Here is a 19,733-nt window from a genome sequence, read left to right on the forward strand (position 1 = left end):
CTTTTCTTTCTTGAGAGATGCTTTTTTCCCTCCTCCTTTGGAAGATATGTAGTACTTTGCTTCCATCCGAGCCAGAAAATTGTCCATTTCTTTTTGCAAATCCTTTTGTCTGCTCTCAATGACTGCTTTCAAGTTATCCACTCCTTTATGAAGCCCGAATTCCTTCCTAGTTATTTCTGCTTCTCTAGCTTCTTCCTGAGCCCTCCTTTTCCTTGCATTCATCTTTTCCTTCGATTCTCTGACAAAGGCATTATAGGATGGAACCTCTCCAGTGTCAATCGTTTGCTGAATAATATTCCTTATCCTGGGTTCCTCTGTGTACTGCACACAAAGCACAGACTCCATGATCTGATCCATGTCACCCCTGAAATCCAGATAAGCCTGTTTAATATCAGCCAGCTCTTCTTCAGAACCTTTGTATGTCTTTTCAAAAGCTTGAATGTCCTCTAGAGAGATCTTTTTAAAGAGTAACCTCCAATAGGCCTCCCAATCTCGGTCTTGAGTGAGCATAGTGGAGTCCTAGTCCACTGTTCCCTGTTCATTGTACTCTGCTCTCTGTTCCTCATCACTTAAAACAGAATAGACTTTTCCGAGGATCTGGAAGCGGCCGGTGGCCCCTTTTCTTTTTTCTCTGGTTGGTTGGTTTGTGACAGAGTCTCACTTTGTTGCCTAGGCTAGAGTGCTGTGGCATCAGCCTAACCCCCTGCAACTTCACACTCCTGGGTTCAAGCCTCAGCCTCCTGAGTAGTTGGGACTACAGGTATCCACCACGACATCCCACTAAGTCTTCTGTTTTTAGTAGACACAGGGTCTCCCTCTTGCTCAGGCTGGTGTTGAACTCCTGACCTCAAGGGATCCTCCCAACTCAGCTTCCCAGAGTTCTAGGATTATAGACATGAGCCACTGCTCCTGGCCAGCAAACTTTTTCTATAAAAGGACAGATAGTTAAATATTTTGGGTTTCATGGGCCACACAGTCTCCCCGCCACTGCCAAACTCTGCCATCCTTGGGCAAAAGCAGCTACAGATGACGGGGCTGTGGCCATGTGTTCCCATCGGCTCTATTTATGGACACTAAAATCTGAATTTCATAGCATGAAATATTTCATTCATGAAATATTTCATTCATGAAATATTCTTCTTTTGATTTTTCTTAACCTTGTACAAAAGTTGGTCGCCCTGAATTCTGGGCTTGGTCTGTGCTCTTGCCACAGAGATGAGAACTTCTTTGTCTGCAACCAAAGAGGCTCTTAGGCATCCACTCCGGGAGCAAGTGCCTGTTACTTGCTGTCAGCTGTTTATTCTCCTGTGGAGCATGAAAGCCTTTTAGCCACAGCTGTCTGGTCTACTTATCCTTATAGCGTCCTTCTATTCATCTCAGCTTCTCAATGCACTACTTCTGCCTGGTGCACTCCCCAGTCCACCCCGTGAGGTTTGAACACTGGGCACTACCTTATGTCTGCATTCCACCCATCACCAGTGATGGGGCCTCATTGCCAGCCTGGCAGTTAGGGATCCAGCTCCCAGGCTCCACCGTGTTTGCTGGTTGGGTTCTCTGGAGGCAGTTGCTAAGACAGAGTTTGGACTGCAAGATCTTTAGTAGGGATTAAAACCTGGGGGGTGGGGATGGGAAGGCAGTGGGAGAAGTAAAACCGAGATGCAGCTTGACAAACTCTCAGCCAAGCTGGTAGGAGGATCTGGGGCAAATATTGACCATCAGCGTGGACCACATGGCATTAAAATATCCAGGCCTTTAGATCTGTGATTCATTCAGTCACTGAAGCAGGCTTCCCTTGAAAGGATGTGGCTTCAGTGGTGGCAACTTTCTGCAGCTGAGGCTGGCCCTGTAGGAGCTTACAGCCAAAGACCCTCTCTGCCCACCTCTTTGAAGGGCGATCTGGGGTGGTGCATCTCCATGCTACCACATCTGGAATCAAAAAGACATGGGTTCAAGTCCCACCCCTGCCATTTACTGTGTGTCATTATGGAAAGGGGTTAACCTTTCTGAGTTTCAGTTTTCTCTGTAAAATGGAAACAGCCCTTCCAGCTCTGACTGTGATTTACCAGGCACATTTGGGACAGGAGGAGGTCTGTGTCTTTTCCAGAAAACTAAAACGTATTCCTCAGCATCACAACTATCTCTATTTTTCCATTTTGGCTGGACCTCTTTCTAAACCACGTTACATGTTTCCCTCCTTCCTTAAACAGGAGATACTCAAGAGGATTCACCTTTTCTTGATGACTCAGGGTGCTATGGGCTGCGTCTACTTTGGGTATTTTTGTCTCCTGTCATATGTGGGTTCCACTGTGCCAGTCTCTGACAACTCACACAGCTCCCAGCCTTTCTGAAACTGTTGCCGTTGAAATGCTGTGGGCAAGGCTGGGTGCGGTGACTCATACCTGTAATCCTAGCACTGTGGGAGGCAGAGGCAGGTGGATTGCCTGAGTTCATGGGTTCAAGACCAACCTGGGCAAGAGTAAGACCCTGTCTCTAAAAAATAGCTGGGTGTTGTGGTGGGCACCTGTAGTCCCAGCTATTGCCCAAATAGCTTTAGTCCCTATTTGGGCAATAGCTGGGACTGAGGCAAGAGAATTGCTTGAGCCCAAGAGTTTGAGGTTGCTATGAGCTATGACACCATGGCACTCTACCAAGGGCTACAAGTGAGACTCTGTCTCAAAAAAAAAAAAAAAAAAAGAAAGAAAGAAAAGAAAAACGCTGTGGACAAGCAAGCCAGGCCACCATTCAAGCCTGGAGATGGTCTCAGACTAAGAGAGAGAGAGAGAGAGACAGCCAGCCAAAGGAAATAGATGATAATAGATCAATGATACAAGACAAATACATGATGTATATATGGATGGATGGTTGGATGGACAGACAGATGGATGAAGACGATAGAGAGATATTGTTAGATGATAGATGTGTGTGTGTCCCCCATAATCCCACCAGCCAAGGTTAACCAACTCACATTTTAACAGTGAAAGTGAACTACCTTTTGGATGTGAAAACTGTGATGGCCAGGAGAATGCACCTCACAGGCATCCTACCACCAGGGGCATGATTGATCAAGGGTGTCAGCTGTTGGGTTTAGAATCCGTCACCTCATCTGCATTTCCAGGTAATTAATGACTGGATGAAATGGGGGAGACATGTTCTTGGGAAACACAGGATTCCCTTGTTGGTGGACTCTGGTTCAAGAATGCCCCAATGTCCTTGTTTAACTTGTCTTAGACTGCCTTAGACTGCAGTCAAGGACACATCTACCCTTTTCTTCATTGGGGATCATATTCTCATCAGAGTCTGCCATAAATAGGGACTATTATATCATTTATTGTCAAAAACTCCCCACAGAACTATACTTTGTATTTCTGTAAACACATATATCTGTAAACACAGAATAAAGGAACTCAAAAGATGCACACAAAACTGACAACAGTATGGGGGCTCACACCTGTAATCCTAGCACTCTGGGAGACCGAGGTGGGTGGATTGCCTGACTTCACAGGTTCAAGACCAGCCCGCGCCAGAGCAAGACCTTATTTCTAAAAAATAGCCAGGCGCTGTGGTAGGCACTCATAGTCCCAGCTACTCGGGAGGCTGAGGCAAGAGAATCACTTGAACCCAAGAGTTTGGGGTTGCTGTGACCTATGACACCACAGCCCTTTACTGAGGGCAACAAAGTGAGACTCTGTCTCAAAAAAAAAAAAAATTGATAAGAGAGGGGACTTCAGAAATGGGGGTGAAGGTCCCCAGGTGGAATTTTAGTTTTATCTGTAAAGTTTGATTTTTTACAATAATTATATGTTCATATATTACTTGCGTAGTTAAACATATATCACTACTTTAAAAATATAATAAATTTCAGCCCAATTCTCTGAAGGCTAACCCCGAAGGCTCAGTTTGACTTGGTGAAGGACCCAGGACCAGCTGCAGTAATTGGAACAAAACACTAACACATCTAATATATTCATCACCAAGACACGATCAAGAAGGTAATGCCAATTTTCACCCTCGACTAGGCAAAGATGACTAAAATAATAACAGCCATTGCTGGTACTGATTTTAATTAATAATTCTTTGCCACTGAGGATGAGCCATTTTTTTCCCCTAGCATTCTTGGAGATCTTCTTGAATTAGTTGGCGAAGGGAGTGCCAATATTTCCACTGGCTCTCAGGCTGGGAAATGCCCACCTCCCAAGGGACCATTTAATTAACACCTGCCCCGCATGGAAACAAATAACAACTAGGCATTCAGTGAACCTCCCCTCCAAAGGAACGTATACTTTGCCCCATGCCTGTCAAAGCCAAGCCTTCTGGGGGAGCATCGGACTGCATTAATGACACCATAGACCCACAGGGGCAGGTCCCCAGCTGCACTATAAGCGTGGATGCCAGGAAGAGATGGACAGAAGCCCTGCGGGAGCCCTCGGAAACTCCACATGCCCTGCTCTTTTCCACATGGGCCTTGACAGCCTGATGTGTGTTGGCATCTCCTTGAGAAGCACTGCTGTGCCTCACCCACCACCAGTGCCATTAACTCATTACCATTCATGCATGTGGGCCAGCCCCCAGCCAGCCGGGCCATTGTCTGCCCCCTCTCCCCAGCTCCATGGGTTGTCTCTGGGAGGAGGTAGTTGTCAAAAAGTTTGCACAACAACCTGGTCCTGCTGAAGGGCTTCTCCTTCTCTGGGCTCAGCTCAGCTCAAGGCTGACAACCCTTCCTGCTTCCTGGAACACAGGCTGGAGCAGAATCCGTAGGTATAGAATTTGCTGCCTCCAGAACCCAAAGAGCCCTGCTTCTTTCTTTTGGTAGGAGATTGTAAGACACAATAATTTGTCTTTTGCTTTGGAGAGGATGCACCAGAATGCTCCTTACAAAACAAAACATTTTTTGTAGAATCCAGAAATCTATTAAATTTATTGCAGTGATAATAGAGTAGTAGGAGAAAAATTTCAAGTACCAGAATTATTTCTCTTAGGGACAATCTACCCTTTTTTTTTTTTTTTTTTTTTAGGAAAACAGCTTAATACACTGGTATATGTGTGTGGTGGTGGGGGGGGCAAGATAACAAAAGTCATGGCCCAAATAACTCCACATTCAAAACGAATTGGAATTTGGCAGGCATAGGAAAGGAGAAGCTAGTTCACAAGGATTTCTGTGACGTGTCTAACTTTGAGGACATTAAAATATAACATAACTGTCATACAAATGCATGATGAGCAGGTATCAAAGATTTATTTAACTCATTGACAAAGGAACCAACAAGCTAGAGAACTGGTTCAAAAGGAATGCAGCCAGTGGAGGTAGCTCACACTGTAATCCCAGCACTTTGGGAGAATGGGGTGGGAGGATCCCTTGAGGCCAGGAGTCTAAGACCAGCCCAGGCAACATAGCAAGACCTTGTCTCTAAAAATAAAAATAGGCTCAGCACAGTGGTTACAGCACCAGCTACATACACCAAGGCTGGCAGTTCGAACCCAGCCAGGGCCAGCTAAAAAAATAACAATGACAATTGCAACAAAAAAATAGCCGGGCATTGTGACAGAGGCCTGTTGTCCCAGCCAGATACTTGGAAGACTGAGGCAAGAGATTCACTTAAGCCCAAGAGTTTGAGGTTGCTGTGACACCACAGCACTCTACCGAGGGCAACATAGTAAAACTCTGTCTCAAAAAAAAAAAAAATTAAAATTAAAAAATAAAAAATTAGCTAGTGTACTGTAGTAGTACACATTAGTATTCTCAACTACTCAGGCTGAGCTGAGAGGATATTTCAAGTTCAGCAGTTTGAGGCTGCTATGAGCTATAATCACACCACTGCACTCCAGGGTGACAGAGCAAGAATTTGTCTCTAAAGAAAAAAAATTGTGACTGGGCCACAGGGTGCCCAGATATTTGGCCAAAAGTTATTCTGGGTGTGTGTCAGTGAGAGTGTTTCTGGATGAGATTAACATTCAAATTGGTAGCCTGAGTGCCAGACAGCCCTCCCTAATGTGGGTGGGTCTCATCCAATCAATCGAAGGCCTGACTAGAACACAAAGTCTGCCCCTCCCCAGGAAGAGAGAACTCTTCCTGCTTGAACTGAATTCATCCTTTGAACTGAACCATCAGCTTTCTTCTTGTCTTCAGACTCAGACTGAAATATCAGCTCTTCCTGGGTCTCAGGCCTTCATATTCCACCTGCACTTACACCAGCTCTCCAGATCTCCAGCCTACCTCGTTCGGCAGATTTTAGAACTTGCCAACCTCCAGAATCCTGTGAGGCAATTCCTTCTATATACTGTATATTTCTCACACCCTTTCGTTTCTGTTTCTCTGGAGAACCCTGGCTGATATGCCCCCATAATGTGGGTGGGCCTCATGTAATTAGTTGAAAACTTTAAGAAAAAAGCCGGAAGTGGTGTTTCACGCTTGTAATCCCAGTACTCTGGGAGCTGAGGCAGGAGGATTGCCTGAGCTCACAGGTTTGAGACCAGCCTGACAAAGAGTGAGACCCCATCTCTAAAAATAGCTGGGTATTATGGAGGGTGCCTATAGTTCCAGCTGCTTGGGAGACTGAGGCAAGAGGATTGTTTGAGGTTGTTGTGAGCTATGATGCTACAGCACTCTACCGGGGGCAAGAAAGTGAAACTCTGTCTCAAAAAAAAATAATAATAATACATAAATAAAAACTTTGAGAAAAGGACTAGTCTCTCCCAAAGAAGAAGGAATTCTGCCAGAACTCTGAGAGTTTTTTGTTTGCTTGTTTTTGAGACAGAGTCTCACTATGTTACCCTCCACAGAGTGCCATGGTGTCACAGCTCACAGCAACCTCAAACTCTTGGGCTTAAGCAATTCTCTTGCCTTAGCTTCCTGAGTAGCTAGGACTACAGGTGCCTGCCACAATGCCTGACTATTTTTTTTTTTTGGTTGTAGTTGACATTGTTGTTTTAGCAAGCCTGGGCCGGGCTTGAACCTGCCAGCTTTGGTGTATGTGGCTGGCACCCTACTCACTTGAGCTACAGGTGCCAAGCCAGAGCTCTGTTTTATATTTGAACTACAGCATCAACTTGTCCCTGGAGCCCTAGCTTGCCTCACCCCACAGATTTTGGAGTTGCCATCCTTCATGATCACGTATGCTAATTCCTCAACATAAAATTTTTAAATATATTCATTTGTTTACTCAGCGTACATCCTGTTAGTCCTGTTTCTCTACTGAATCCCGACTAACATGCCTTTCTTTAAACAATGAGTTTGCCACTAATCATCATGGCCTAATCAACATCTTGTTGTCCAGCCAATCAAAGTAGCAGCTCATCTCTGAAAAGCAGAAATAGGAAGGGAGTGGGCACAGGGTCAGGCAGGGGAACCACCCCTCTTAAAGGAGAGGGCTTCAGAGGGTTAGAATGGAAGTCTAGGTCAAGGGCATCACAAACAAAATCTTTCTCGATTTTGTCCCTCCAGTGGGACAGCCAGCATGGCCACTGCAGGATAGGACACAGACTCACAGGAAGGAGAGGATGAACTGGGTTTCCTCCACCTCCCCTTTGGCGTTATTGACCTGTCAAGGTAAGAGTAATCCCTAAAGCTTAACAGAGGGAAAGCAGGGCCAGAAATTAGAAAGCCCGGCTCTTCCAAAGGTTCCACCACTCACTACTTCTGTAAGTTGAACTCATTACTCATGCCTCTGTCTATGCTCCATCAAAATGGGGATAACAACACATCTCTGCCTCCCTCTGGACCAGAGTGTAAACATCACATGAGCTAAGGGAGATCTGAGAACTCACATATCAGTCAGGACTCCACCAAGAGAAGCAAACTCCCCAGAGATACATACCACAGGGATTTACATGGCAGTCTGCCCCCACACAAAGGTGGGAGCTGGATGCACAGTTACCTCAGGCTGTTGTTGCTGTGTCTTGTGCTGGAACCTGACATCCACGGAGCACACAGGCAGGAAAGGACAATGGACATGACTGTAGGAGCACAGGGACAAACGGGGACCTGCAGACTGAGCTGGAACTACCAGGACAGACCAGAGCTCACAAGGGCCTCTCACTGCCTCCAACTCTCCGGCATCATCGATGGGAGACTCCCGCGAGACTAGCTGGTACTCTGTATCGCACAGTTTACCATACATCTGAGCCAGGCACAGAGACCATGGGAAGAGGACCCCGGAACTGCAGGCCTGACTGTGCCCCAGCCAAGAGGGTGGGCCAGCAGATAAGGGACAAAGTGCCTCAGCTGCAACAGCACCCTAGGGACTCTGGCCTCTCAGGCACAGGCAGCAACAGGGCTGCTGCTCCCCATGCACCCCGCAAACCTTGTGCAAAATGTCTTGGTGTTTCATGCCAACCGAGAACTCCGCAAGCAAGAGAACTCCATTTTGCCTAAGTTGGCTCAATACGAATCCACCACAATTTATCAGCTCCAAATTGCCAGCCCAGCAAAAGGGGAGAACTGCCGGTTCCAGCAGAGCTCATTTAACCAGAAGTATATGGGGCCACAAAACAGCTCGGTTAGGGACAGCTCTTTGTATGGTGGAGGTGATATTAACATCATAAAAATTACACACAAGTGACTTTTATTTTTCCCCCATGCAGTTGTTGAAGCACTTTGGAAAACCCAGGGCCTACTCTTTCCTTCCTTCATTTCTCCCATTAAAAATAATTGAGGATATTATTCAGCCATAAAAAGGAATGAAGTCCTGATACGTGTTACAACGTAGGTGAACTTTGGAAGCACTGTGCTAAGTGACATAAGCCAGACACAAAAGGACAACTAGGGCATGATTCTTCTGAGGCAGGATCCCAAAATAGGCAAATTCATTAAACTCAAACTATAGATCAGAGCAGTTAGGGGAAGGCGAGAGTGGGGAGTTATTGTTTAATAGGTGCAGAATTTCTGGTTAAGATAGATGAAAGAGTTCTGGAAATGGTTGGTGGTGATGTTGGCACACCATTGTAAATGTTTTTAATGCCACTGAACTGTGCACCCGAATAATGGCCAGGATAGAGGTTAGAGGAATGAATGGAGAGATTGTCAAAGGGTACAGAACCTCAATTAGATAGGAGAATATGTTGTTTTCTTTTTTTAAGTTGTATTGCACTTTGGGAGGGGGGTAGAGTTAATAACAGAGTATTAAACATTTCAAAATTGTGAGAGAGTAAATTTCAAATGTTCTCAATACAAAAAAAATGATAAGCATTTGAGGTAATGGAGATGGCAACAAGCTTGATTTAATTATTCCATATTGTATTCATAAATCATAGCATCACGGCTCGGCACCTGTGGCTCAAGTGGCTAAGGCACCAGCCACATACACCCAAGGTGGCGGGTTCGAATCCAGCCTGGGCCCACCAAACAACAATGAAGGCTACAACCAAAAATAGCCGGGCGCTGTGGTGGGCGCCTGTGGTCCCAGCTACTTGGGAGGCTGAGGCAGGAGACTCGCTTGAGCCCAGGAGTTGGAGGTTGCTGTGAGCTGTGATGCCACAGCACTCTACCCAGGGTGACAGCTTGAGGCTGTCTCAAAAAAAAAAAAAAATCATAGTATCACTTTGTACTCCTTACTTTTATGCAATTTATAAGAAAGAGTTTAATAGCTAAAATGGTAAATTTTATATTATGTATATTTTATTGCAATAAAAGAATAAGTAAATGAGTATGTACTATATGCCTAGGAAAACTCCATTCTTCCCCACTGTGTCTGATTTAAAAGAACTTCCAAGCCAGATGAGTGCATTTGCCTGTGGTCCCAGTTATTTTGGAGGCTGAGGTGAGAGGATCTCTTGAGGCCAGGATCTCAAGGCTGCAGTGTGCTACAGTCATGCTTGTGAAGAGCCACTCCTGCCTAAGCAACATAGTGAGACGTTGTTTTTTTTAGAAAAAGTAAATAAAGACAAAAATAAATAATTTTTTTTAAATAAAAGAACTTTCAGTTCCCCAAAACAGATGATTTGCACAGAGAAAAAGGAACAGTTGCTGGGAGCCCCTGTTGTATTTCCCAACCCTGCCTCCTCCATGCAGGTGCCAGTAACCCAACTGGGCAGATGGAGGGCCATTTTTACCCTGGTACCAACAGAACATTCTCACCAAATAAAAATAGCCTTGCCCAGAGAGTTTCCTCTCCACTGGGCAGATTTATTCCCAGCCAAATAGGGAGGGATCCCCGCTGACTGTGATACTTACCAAGAATGCCAGGAAGCCAGAAATAGGCTTCAGAGGCTGAGCCCTTCAATCTTCTGCTTGCAGCCCTGCTGGCTTCTAGAATGGACCCCACACAATCCCTTTCACCTGCCTATGTCTGACCCATCTTCAAAGGACAGCCCAACTATTGCCTTGTCCAAAAAGTCTTTCCCACTGCCCAAGCCTGGAGCCTGCAAAGGACTGGAAGAAATTTCTCCCATTTCCTGCAATCAAAATATACTTCTCGTTTGACTGTATTGTTTTTCTTGATTCCCCATGCAGGCAGAAAATTCTAATGGTACTTCTAATGGTGACAGTTTGCCAGGCATCATGCCACCCAATTCACATTAACCCCTCGCTTATTCCTCACAACAATTCTATAGGATGAGCCCTATACTTATTTCCAATTATAAATGAGGTAACTGATGTTCAGAGAGGTCACTAACTTGCCCAAGGACACACAGTCCACCAACAGAAGAAGTAGGATTTGGGTTCAATTCTGACCCCAAGATCCTATGTGTAGACCGCTACCCCTTGGCTTTGACACTTCTTAGGCTGGAACTCTCAGGAAGATATACATTTTATACCATGACCCAGTACACACCCATACGTGCACAAATGTACACACAAAATAAAAACAAAATTTCACAAAATAACACTAACATTTCCTATCCTCTTCTTATTATTATTTTTTTATTTAAAAAATGTTTTTCATGTTAACATTTTATTTAAATCAGTACAAACATCATGCTTAACAAAAGACTGTCCATAATAAACTTGTAATATGAAATAGCAGAGACTGAAACCTCAACAGCATAAGAAGTTGTGCCACTTGTTGTTTTTGTTAAATAATGACAGAGAACTGTTAAAATTTACATGAGCAAGTCATTTGTGCTTCAAGCCTCCTGAATGAGATTATATTGGATCACCTTTCTTATTATCTTTAATAACACATTTTTATTGTAGTAAAATGCACATAACATGAAATTTACCTCCTTAACCATTTTTAAGCAGACAGTTCAGTGGTACTTTAATACATTTGTACTGTTTTGCAACCATTATCATCTACTTGCAAAACTGAAGCTCTATCTCCCCAACCTCTGGCAATCACCACTCTCTTTATTTCTTTTTAAATTTTTTTTTATTTTTACATATACATGTGATTATTAGGTTTCCACTTTTTGCCTTCACAGATTTAAAAAAGCTTAAAATTTACCAACCATAACAATGTTTAAGATAAGGACTAGAAACAAAAACCTCATAAAGAATGAAAGAAGATAAATTCATTCAGAAAAGAAATCAGACAATTGCTGCAACAAAGTATTAAACAATAATAATAATAGTAATGCAAAGAAAGTAACATTCACATTGTCAAATAAGAGTACGACTATTACAGAATGCTTTGACTCTGAGGTTCAGTATGGAGTCATCAATTAACTTCTTATTATTTTTTTCCCCAAAGTCTCAAAAAATAGACAACTAATATTTATAAATAAAAATAAAAGATAATTTCAAAAAACAGATCATGCCAAATCTTTTTTTTTTTTTTTTTGAGATAGCATCACACTTTGTCACCCTTGGTAGAGTGCCATGGCATCACAGCTCACAGCAGCCTCAAACTCTTGGTCTCAAGTGATTCTCTTGCCTCAGCCTCCCAAGTAGCTGGGACTACAAGTGTCCACCACAACGCCTGGCTATTTTTAGAGATGAGGTCTTGCTCTGGCTCAGGCTGGTCTGGAACCTGTTGAGATCAGGCAATCCACCTGCCTCAGCCTCCCAGAGCGATAGGATTGCAGGTGTGAGCCACCTCACCCAGCCAATTCCACTTTCTGTCTTTATGAATTTGACTATTCTAGGTACCTCATTTAAGTGGAATCATACAGTATTAACCTTTTTGTGCCTCACTCATGTATAATCACCACTCTCTTCTAGTTACTAAGTGCATGGAGTATCTTTTTCCATCCTTTCAAGTTCAACCTGTGTCTTCAGATTGAAAGTAATTTGTGAATAGCATATAGTTGGATTATGTTTTTTTAATCTACTCTGCCAATCTCTGACTTTTGATTGGAGTGTTTGATTTATTTATATTTAAAGTCATTACTGAGAAGGAGGGACTTACTTTTGTCATTTTGCTATGTGTCTTCTGTATTCTTTATGGGTTTTTTGTCCTTCATTTCCTCTCATCTGTGCCTTCTTTTGTATTTAGTTGATTGTTTTTGCAGTGAAATGTTTAAATTCCCTCCACTTTTTCTTTTGTGGTTATCTGTAGAAAATATGGCTATTTTCTTTATAGTTATCACACTCCATTTTTTTTTTAAGACAAGAGTCTCACACTGTTGCCCAGACTAGAGTACAGTGGCATCATCATAGCTTACAGCATACTCAAAGTCCTGGGTTTAAGCAATCCTGCCACAGCCACCCAAGTAGCTGGGGCTACAGGCACAGTCTAATTTTTTTCTATTTTCAGTAGAGGTGAGGTCTCACTCTTACTTGGGTTGGTCTCAAACTCCAGAGCTCAAGCAATCCTCCTGCCTCAGCCTCCTTGAGTGCTAGGAACCACTGCACCCTGCCTCCAATTTGAATTTTTTTTGAGACAGAGTCTCAAGCTGTCACCCTAGGTAGGTAGAGTGCTGTGGCATCACAGCTCACAGCAACCTCAAACTCTTGGGCTTAAACAATTCTCTTGCCTCAGCCTCCCAAGTAGCTTGGACTACAGGCGCCCACCACAATGCCCAGCTATTTTTTGGTTGTAGTTGTCACTGTTATTTAGCAGGCCTGGGCTAGATTCGAACCTGCCAGCTCCAGTGTATGTGGCTGGTGCCCTAGCCGCTGAGCTACAGGTGCTGAGCCATCCAATGTGAATTTGTACCAGTTTACCTTTAATAACACACACAAACTCTGCTCCTGTACAACTCTTTCCTTACCTTGTTCAGTTATTGATGTTACAAAATTAAATTTTTATGTATTGTATGTCCAGAAACATAAACTAATACTTTCTTATGCATTAATCTCTTAAATAATGTGGAAACAAAATGTGGAGTTACAAACCAGAGTTATAATAATACCAGCTTTTATAATAGTCTATGTATTTAGCTTTTTCTGAGATCTTTATTTCCTCCACAGTTTTGAGTTACTGTCTAACCTCCTTTCATTCCAACCTGCTGGACTCTTTTTAGCATTTCTTGAAGGGCAGGTCTGATGGTAATGAACCCTTTCAGCTTTTGTTTACTTGAGAATGTCCTAATTTCTCTTTTACTTTTGAAGAACATGTTTTGCCAGACTTAGGATTCTTGGTTGACAATTTTTTTTTCTATCAGCTCTTGGAATATATCAATCCACTACCATCTGGCCCCCAAAGTTTCTAATGATAAATCTGCTGATAATCTCATTGAAGATCATTTACATGTGATAAATTGCTTCTCTTTTGCTACTTTCAAGATTTTCTCTTTGTCTCTGGCTTTTGACAGTTTGATTATGATGGGTCTTGTTATGGGTCTTTGAGTTGTTCCTTTTGGAGTTTGTTGAGCTTATTGGATGTTTATATTTGTGTCTTTTATCATATGAGACATTTTCAGTCATTATTTACTTTTTAAAAATTTCCCTGCTGCCCTCTCTCTCTCTCATTGTGCCCACCCCCACTCCCTGGGGGTGGGTGGTTTGGGAGGAAAAAAAGGTCCACTGGCCCTTTAAATCCCCTAGAAGTTGCTTCAGTCAAAGAGAACGAGGGCAACAATGGCTGCCTCTATGTGTCTCCTGTCCATGATCAGGAGCAGCAATCATCAATCAGAAGGCAGGTTCTTTTTGTGCACCCTGGTTTCCATAAGCTGCCTGTGTAAATACAAAGTAACAAATCAGAAGTCGTGCTTGCTCATTCTGTTTCCCAGAAGAATTCCACAAAGCCCTGACTCAGTGACTGAGGGCAGCTCTCCAGAAGAATGCCCTGACTATGATAAGTAGGATAGAGCACAGGTTCCTGCATCTCTTCCCTGAATCACTGTGTTTTTAGAAAAGATAAATCTAATGGTCCTAGCCCTTGCCTCTTCCTGTGCATAGATAATATCTGGTAGAATTAATGATGATGCCTCTGTAGCCTTGTACCCCAACTTTGATGAGATTCTGCTCTAACGTAACTTCTGAGCACATCTGATACAAATTTTGAGCACATGCAGACCATCAATATATAAATCAATATATATAACATATATTCACCAATATATAAACTGTTGGCTGAAATAATGCTTTAAAGCAGTGTAACAGAAACTCTCTGTTAGAGTTGCAATCTTCAGTGAGACTCTGAATAAAACTAACTTTCATTCTTTCTTTTTTTTTTTTTTTTTTTTGCAGTTTTTGCCCTGGGCTGGGTTTGAACTCACCACCTCTGGCTTATGGGGCCAGCGCCCTACTCTTTTGAGCCACAGGCACCACCCCTTTAATTCTTTAAAAACCTGATTTTTCTTTAGCTGACACCTCCAAGCTGCTATAAGAACATGCATAGCGCTGGGGATGGGTAGCTGCTATTAATACCTTGCACCAGCTGAAGTTAACTAGAATTAACCTCAATTTACCATCCAAGCTCTCTCTTGAAAGTTGGAATCCTTCAAATAGACACCAGAGTTCCAAAACAGTGCTATCAGATAGAGTCTGTCAATGCCATTATTGTCGGGGGTGAGGGGGTGTGCAGATTGCTAGTACTTTCTACTCTGCCATCTTCTCACAATCCTCTAATTATTTTTTAAATGGTTATTTCTCAGCCCACTAACAGTTTGCAACCTGCAGTTTGAAAAATCAGTGCACTAAGCTATGCCAGGTGGATTGAGCGCCTTCTGTGAGCCAGGTGCTAAATCTGACTGGTGATCTCAAGAGAAATGAGACATGGCCCCTTGCTTCAGAGATTTTATATTCTAGGACAGAAGTGTGGAAGAGACAGAGAAGGAGATGACTCACAGTCTTCAAGTATCAGTAATGGGCAAAGCTCTTTGCCAGGCGCCTAAGCACTTGATGTCATTGACTTTCAGAAGGACTCTATGAATTAGGCTGGTCTTCCTCAAGCTCTAATGTGCATATGAATCACCTGGGGGTCTTGTGAAAATGCAGATCCTCCTTCAGTAAGTCTGGAGCAGGGCATGAGAGCCTGCATTTCTAATAAGGTCCCAAGCGAGGCCTATGTTGCTGGGCTAGACCACCTTTTGAGTGACTAGGAGTCATTTGTCTTAAAACCATTAATTGTAAGCTGGGCATGGTGGCATACATCTGTATCCCAGCTGTTTGGAAGGTTGGGTGGGAGGATCCCTTTAGCCCAGGAGTTTGAGTCTAGCCTGGGCAACATAGAAAGACCCCAGCTCTAAAATATATTTTTTAAATAAAAAATAAAAGTATTTATTGAGTCATTCCTATGTACCAGACACCAGGCTTAACGCTGCAAATGGGACAATGAGGCCACTATTTGAATGCAGAGCTCTTTGATTTCAAACTTCATGCTCCTATCTAAGGAGCAATGTTCCCAAGATGCAGGAATGGAAACAGTAGTAGACAAGGCTGAGAGGGCAGGGAGAGGTCAGGGCCAGTCTCCAGGGCCAGGCTGGGGGAACTTGTGGGTACTGTAGCTGTCACTGGGGACATGGTTTGATGCAGACTAGCTGGCAGTCAGGACAGGCTGATGCCAGCCCCTCTGGCTTCCTTGTAGCCAAGAAGCCTCTGACTCACACAGCAAGTCTTATTCAACACACACCCCATGAGGCAGCACTTTCTGCAGAAGCCTTGGACTATTCACTCTGTAGCTTCCAAATGAGTCTTTGGGGGCAGACTTGCCAAATAGCACAGTGGGTCCAGCCCACCAAAGGCCTCCACAGCCTGTGATCTGTCAATCTCAGATACTTGCCCCTCAGCAAGACACTTGGCTTAACAATCAAAGCCACTGTGGCTCTGAAATGCTCAAATATTTATTCCACTCACTCTTTGTAATTTGTTTTGTATGATTTCTAAAGCTGGAGGATTTCCAGCTGCAGGGAACAACTTGGCAAGACCATTTCTGACTACAAAGAGACCCACCACCCTTCACCAGTTACTACATCAACCTTGTTCCATTTCCTGTGCTAGGCATGGGGGATACAGAGATTTGAAACCTTGAACCAGGGGCCCCAAGAGTGTCATCCGAGCTATGTGTTCCTCAGCGCTCAAAAGTATCTCCCCAAAGGCCAGTAACCATAGGAAATGATGCTCAGACTCCATGAAAAGATGAAGGGAACCAGAACACCAGCAAAATGCCCTGTCAGTTTACATTTACAATTACATTTCAAAAAGGTAAAACATTTGGTGTTGGAGATGTTACAGTGAAATGAACACCCTCACACATTGTTATTGAGAAGGCTGATTTGTGAAGCTTCTTTAGAGGCAATTGGACAGTTGCCAAATTTATCAGGAGTTTGGACATGTCCAAGGGCTTTTAACCTGGCCATTTTTTTCTTTTTTTGAGACAGAGCCTCAAGCTATCCCCCTGGGTAGAGTGCCGTGGCTTCACAGCTCACAGCAACCTCCAACTCCTGGACTCAAGCGAGTCTCCTGCCTCAGCCTCCCAAGTAGCTGGGACCACAGGCCCCCGCCACAACGCCCGGCTATTTTTTGGTTGCAGCCGTCATTGTTGTTTGGTGTGTCTGGGCTGGATTTGAACCCACCACCTTAGGTGTATGTGGCTGGCGCCTTAGCCACTTGAGCCACAGGCGCAGAGCCAACCTGGCCATTTTACTTCCAAGAACCTACCACTACAGAAAGAGGCACATAGAGGATTCAGTGTAAAAATTGGGAGGTCTGTATTCTGAGCATGAGTGTCTTTGAACTCCAATGGCAGGTCTTGAAGGAATTGGTGCCTGTAACTAGTTTCCATAAAGGATGGGACAGATCAAAGGAAAAGTTTGTTGACTACTCTATGATCCTACTTTTGTGCCTGCCAAGCTGGGATGGCTCTAAAAAATACTGGATTGTATCCAGACTCCATCCTTGAGAGTTTACAATCCAGCAGGGTTTACATAAAAATGGCAGACGTGAGTCCTCCTCCAGGGCCCGCTGTGTGTCAGGTACTTCCTTTGTGTCATCTCAACAAGACCTCCCCAAAACTCAATGCAGGGAAATGTTATCCCATTTTATAGATCTGAAAACTGAGCATGAAACACTTCAGGCCATCTTTCTGGCCACTTCATTTCAAGGGTACATGACCCCCTCACCCATTTCTCCCTGAGATTTTTCTGAGTGAAAGTAGCTTTGTCCTGACTCTAAACTAACAGGTAGAGATGACTTTGGCCTCCCACCTCATTGAGGCCAAAGCACAGGGAGAAAGTGAATACCAGACGGAGATTCTTGACACTACTGGTTGAATCTCCGAGCCTCCCACTGAGCTTCCTAATTACATAAACCAATAAAACGCTCCTATTGCTGGTTTGTTTGGGAGTTTCCATCACTCATAGTAGAAAAAAATCCAGATGTAAACAAAGAGAAGCATGGCAGGCAATGTGGAGTGCGTCTCTTCCCGTCACCATAAATGCCTTTGGTATTACAAAGTCCTTTCCTCCACTGATTCTTCCTAACAAATCAGCAGACACTATTAACTCCTGTTCTACAGGTGAGGAAATGGCTTGAGAGGTTAGGAACTTAGTCAAGCATCACCCAACCGGACAATGGCCGAGCAGAGAGTTGAACCCGGCTCTGCCCTCAGCCGAAGCCCATGATTTCACCACTCCTATGGATCCTCCTGCCTTGCAGAAAGTGATTGTGTCTGGTGGGTCTGGGGTCTGATCTTTCTTTTGGGTTTCCTGCAGGGCTGGAAATACTGCAGAGATTTGGTACACAAGGCAATGACTGATCTTCACAATAGTGAAATTCCTTCAGCCGAAGAAAATCAGACTCAGACCACTCAGTTCTGCCACTTTCTAGCTGTGCCCTTGAACAAGTTGTGTCGTCTCCCTGAGGCTCAGCGTCCTCATTTGTGAAATGGTAACACAAAGAGTATCTTACCACATAAGAATATTATAAAGATGAAATAAAATGTATATTAAGTTCTTATTATACAGATAGCCTTTGATTAGTGCTACCTATTTTTATTATTATTCTGGCAAATGCCTGAATTCCAGGAGGATTCTAGAAATCATGAAATAGATGGCATCAGTGGAAGGAAAGTGTGGCCTCCCACGGGGATTACTGTGAAAACATTGCACCTGTGCCTGCCGGCCTCCTGGCCAATAGGATGAGGCACCACCACCTGTTTCTACTGTCACACTGGTAGCCCTCAGGAGAAGCCCTCCCTGGGTTGGGTAAGTAGGAGATAAAGTTCTTAGCACACAGAGAGCCTTCTGCATAAACTAACTGGCCAGAAACCTAGAACAAATGTTCCTTTCACCTTCTCCATGAGGTTTGTAGGAGGGTGAAGTTGACTTTACAGTACCCGGGGTACTATCTGGCACACAGTTAACATCATGTAGATACTTGCTATTGTTTTTTGTGTTGCTGTTTCCCATTCCAACCGGGCAGGTATTAATTGAATTAATGATTGAGGGTCTGAGTGACTGAAGCAGAGTGAGTGAATGGTATGTGAATTAGCTTACAAGCGAATGGTAGTATAAGTGAAGAGTGGGTAGATGGCTGAGTGAATAAAGGAAGAAGGCCTCCTTTCCGAGATATTTTCCAGAGAATTTTCACCCTGGTCTCACAAACTGCCTTTGCTCTATAGGAACAGGACAGTCTGAGAGGTTACCATGGTGACCCCCTCCCCAGAGGACCTCTGGTACTGCCTCTGGGCACAGTGCTTAATGCTCACCACCTCCCCACAAAGTCATCTGCTTGTCACAGACTCCCCCAAACATCCCAGACAATGGCATTCAACAGCATTCGATTCCATCCTGTTGGAAGGTGCCAACAACTTACATCAGTAATACTCTAAAGTGTGGGCAGCACCCATGGCTCAAGGAGTAGGGTGCCGGCCCCATATACCACAGGTGGCAGGTTCAAACCTGGCCCCAGAATGGGAAAAAAATACTCCAAAGTGTTCCAGCCTTCTCCAAAAGCCTCAAAATTCTCCTTCCTGCATCGCAACATTTCTAAGACCCAAAAGCCCAAGGTGCTTTCACATAAGACCCAGAACTCCTGTAGGAATGCCAAGCGGCCCAGACAGCTCTGGGCCCAGCACTTTTGAGCCTAGACCCTTCTACCACCTGTCCTCTGCCCCCTCCCACCAGGGCAGCTTCAGGCCCCAGAGCCCCAGATACCTTTACTAATCCCAAGGCTACAGACATCTATTTTCCTGAGGAATGCCCAGCCGAGGTCCACCTGATGGACCAGCCATGTGTATCCAAGAAGAGCCTAAACTCAGCCACGGGCTGTCCCAAGGAGCCAGCCACTCCAGTGGCCAAGAACCTAAAGAGAAAGACCCAGCATAGGAGTGAGAAGAAGCCCAATGAAGAAATGTGTGGCTTCTGCATCAGCCTGGTCCTCTACACCCCAGCCCTGTCAGCTCCAGATGTCCCCCAAGTCTCCCTGAACCAGAGGCCACAGAAGTCATAATCCCAGCTAGTCCATGTCCGTCCCT

At 44.2% G+C, this 19,733-nt stretch overlaps 1 pseudogene; it reads right to left on the reverse strand.

Moving 5' to 3' along the window:
- Positions 1-17,468, reverse strand: LOC100957528 (annotated as a pseudogene).
- Between the last annotated feature and the right edge of the window lie 2,265 nt (positions 17,469-19,733).

This window comes from Otolemur garnettii, unplaced genomic scaffold (assembly GCF_000181295.1).
Source record: "Otolemur garnettii isolate 467f Iridium unplaced genomic scaffold, OtoGar3 scaffold00044, whole genome shotgun sequence".
Taxonomy (NCBI): Eukaryota; Metazoa; Chordata; class Mammalia; order Primates; family Galagidae; genus Otolemur; species Otolemur garnettii.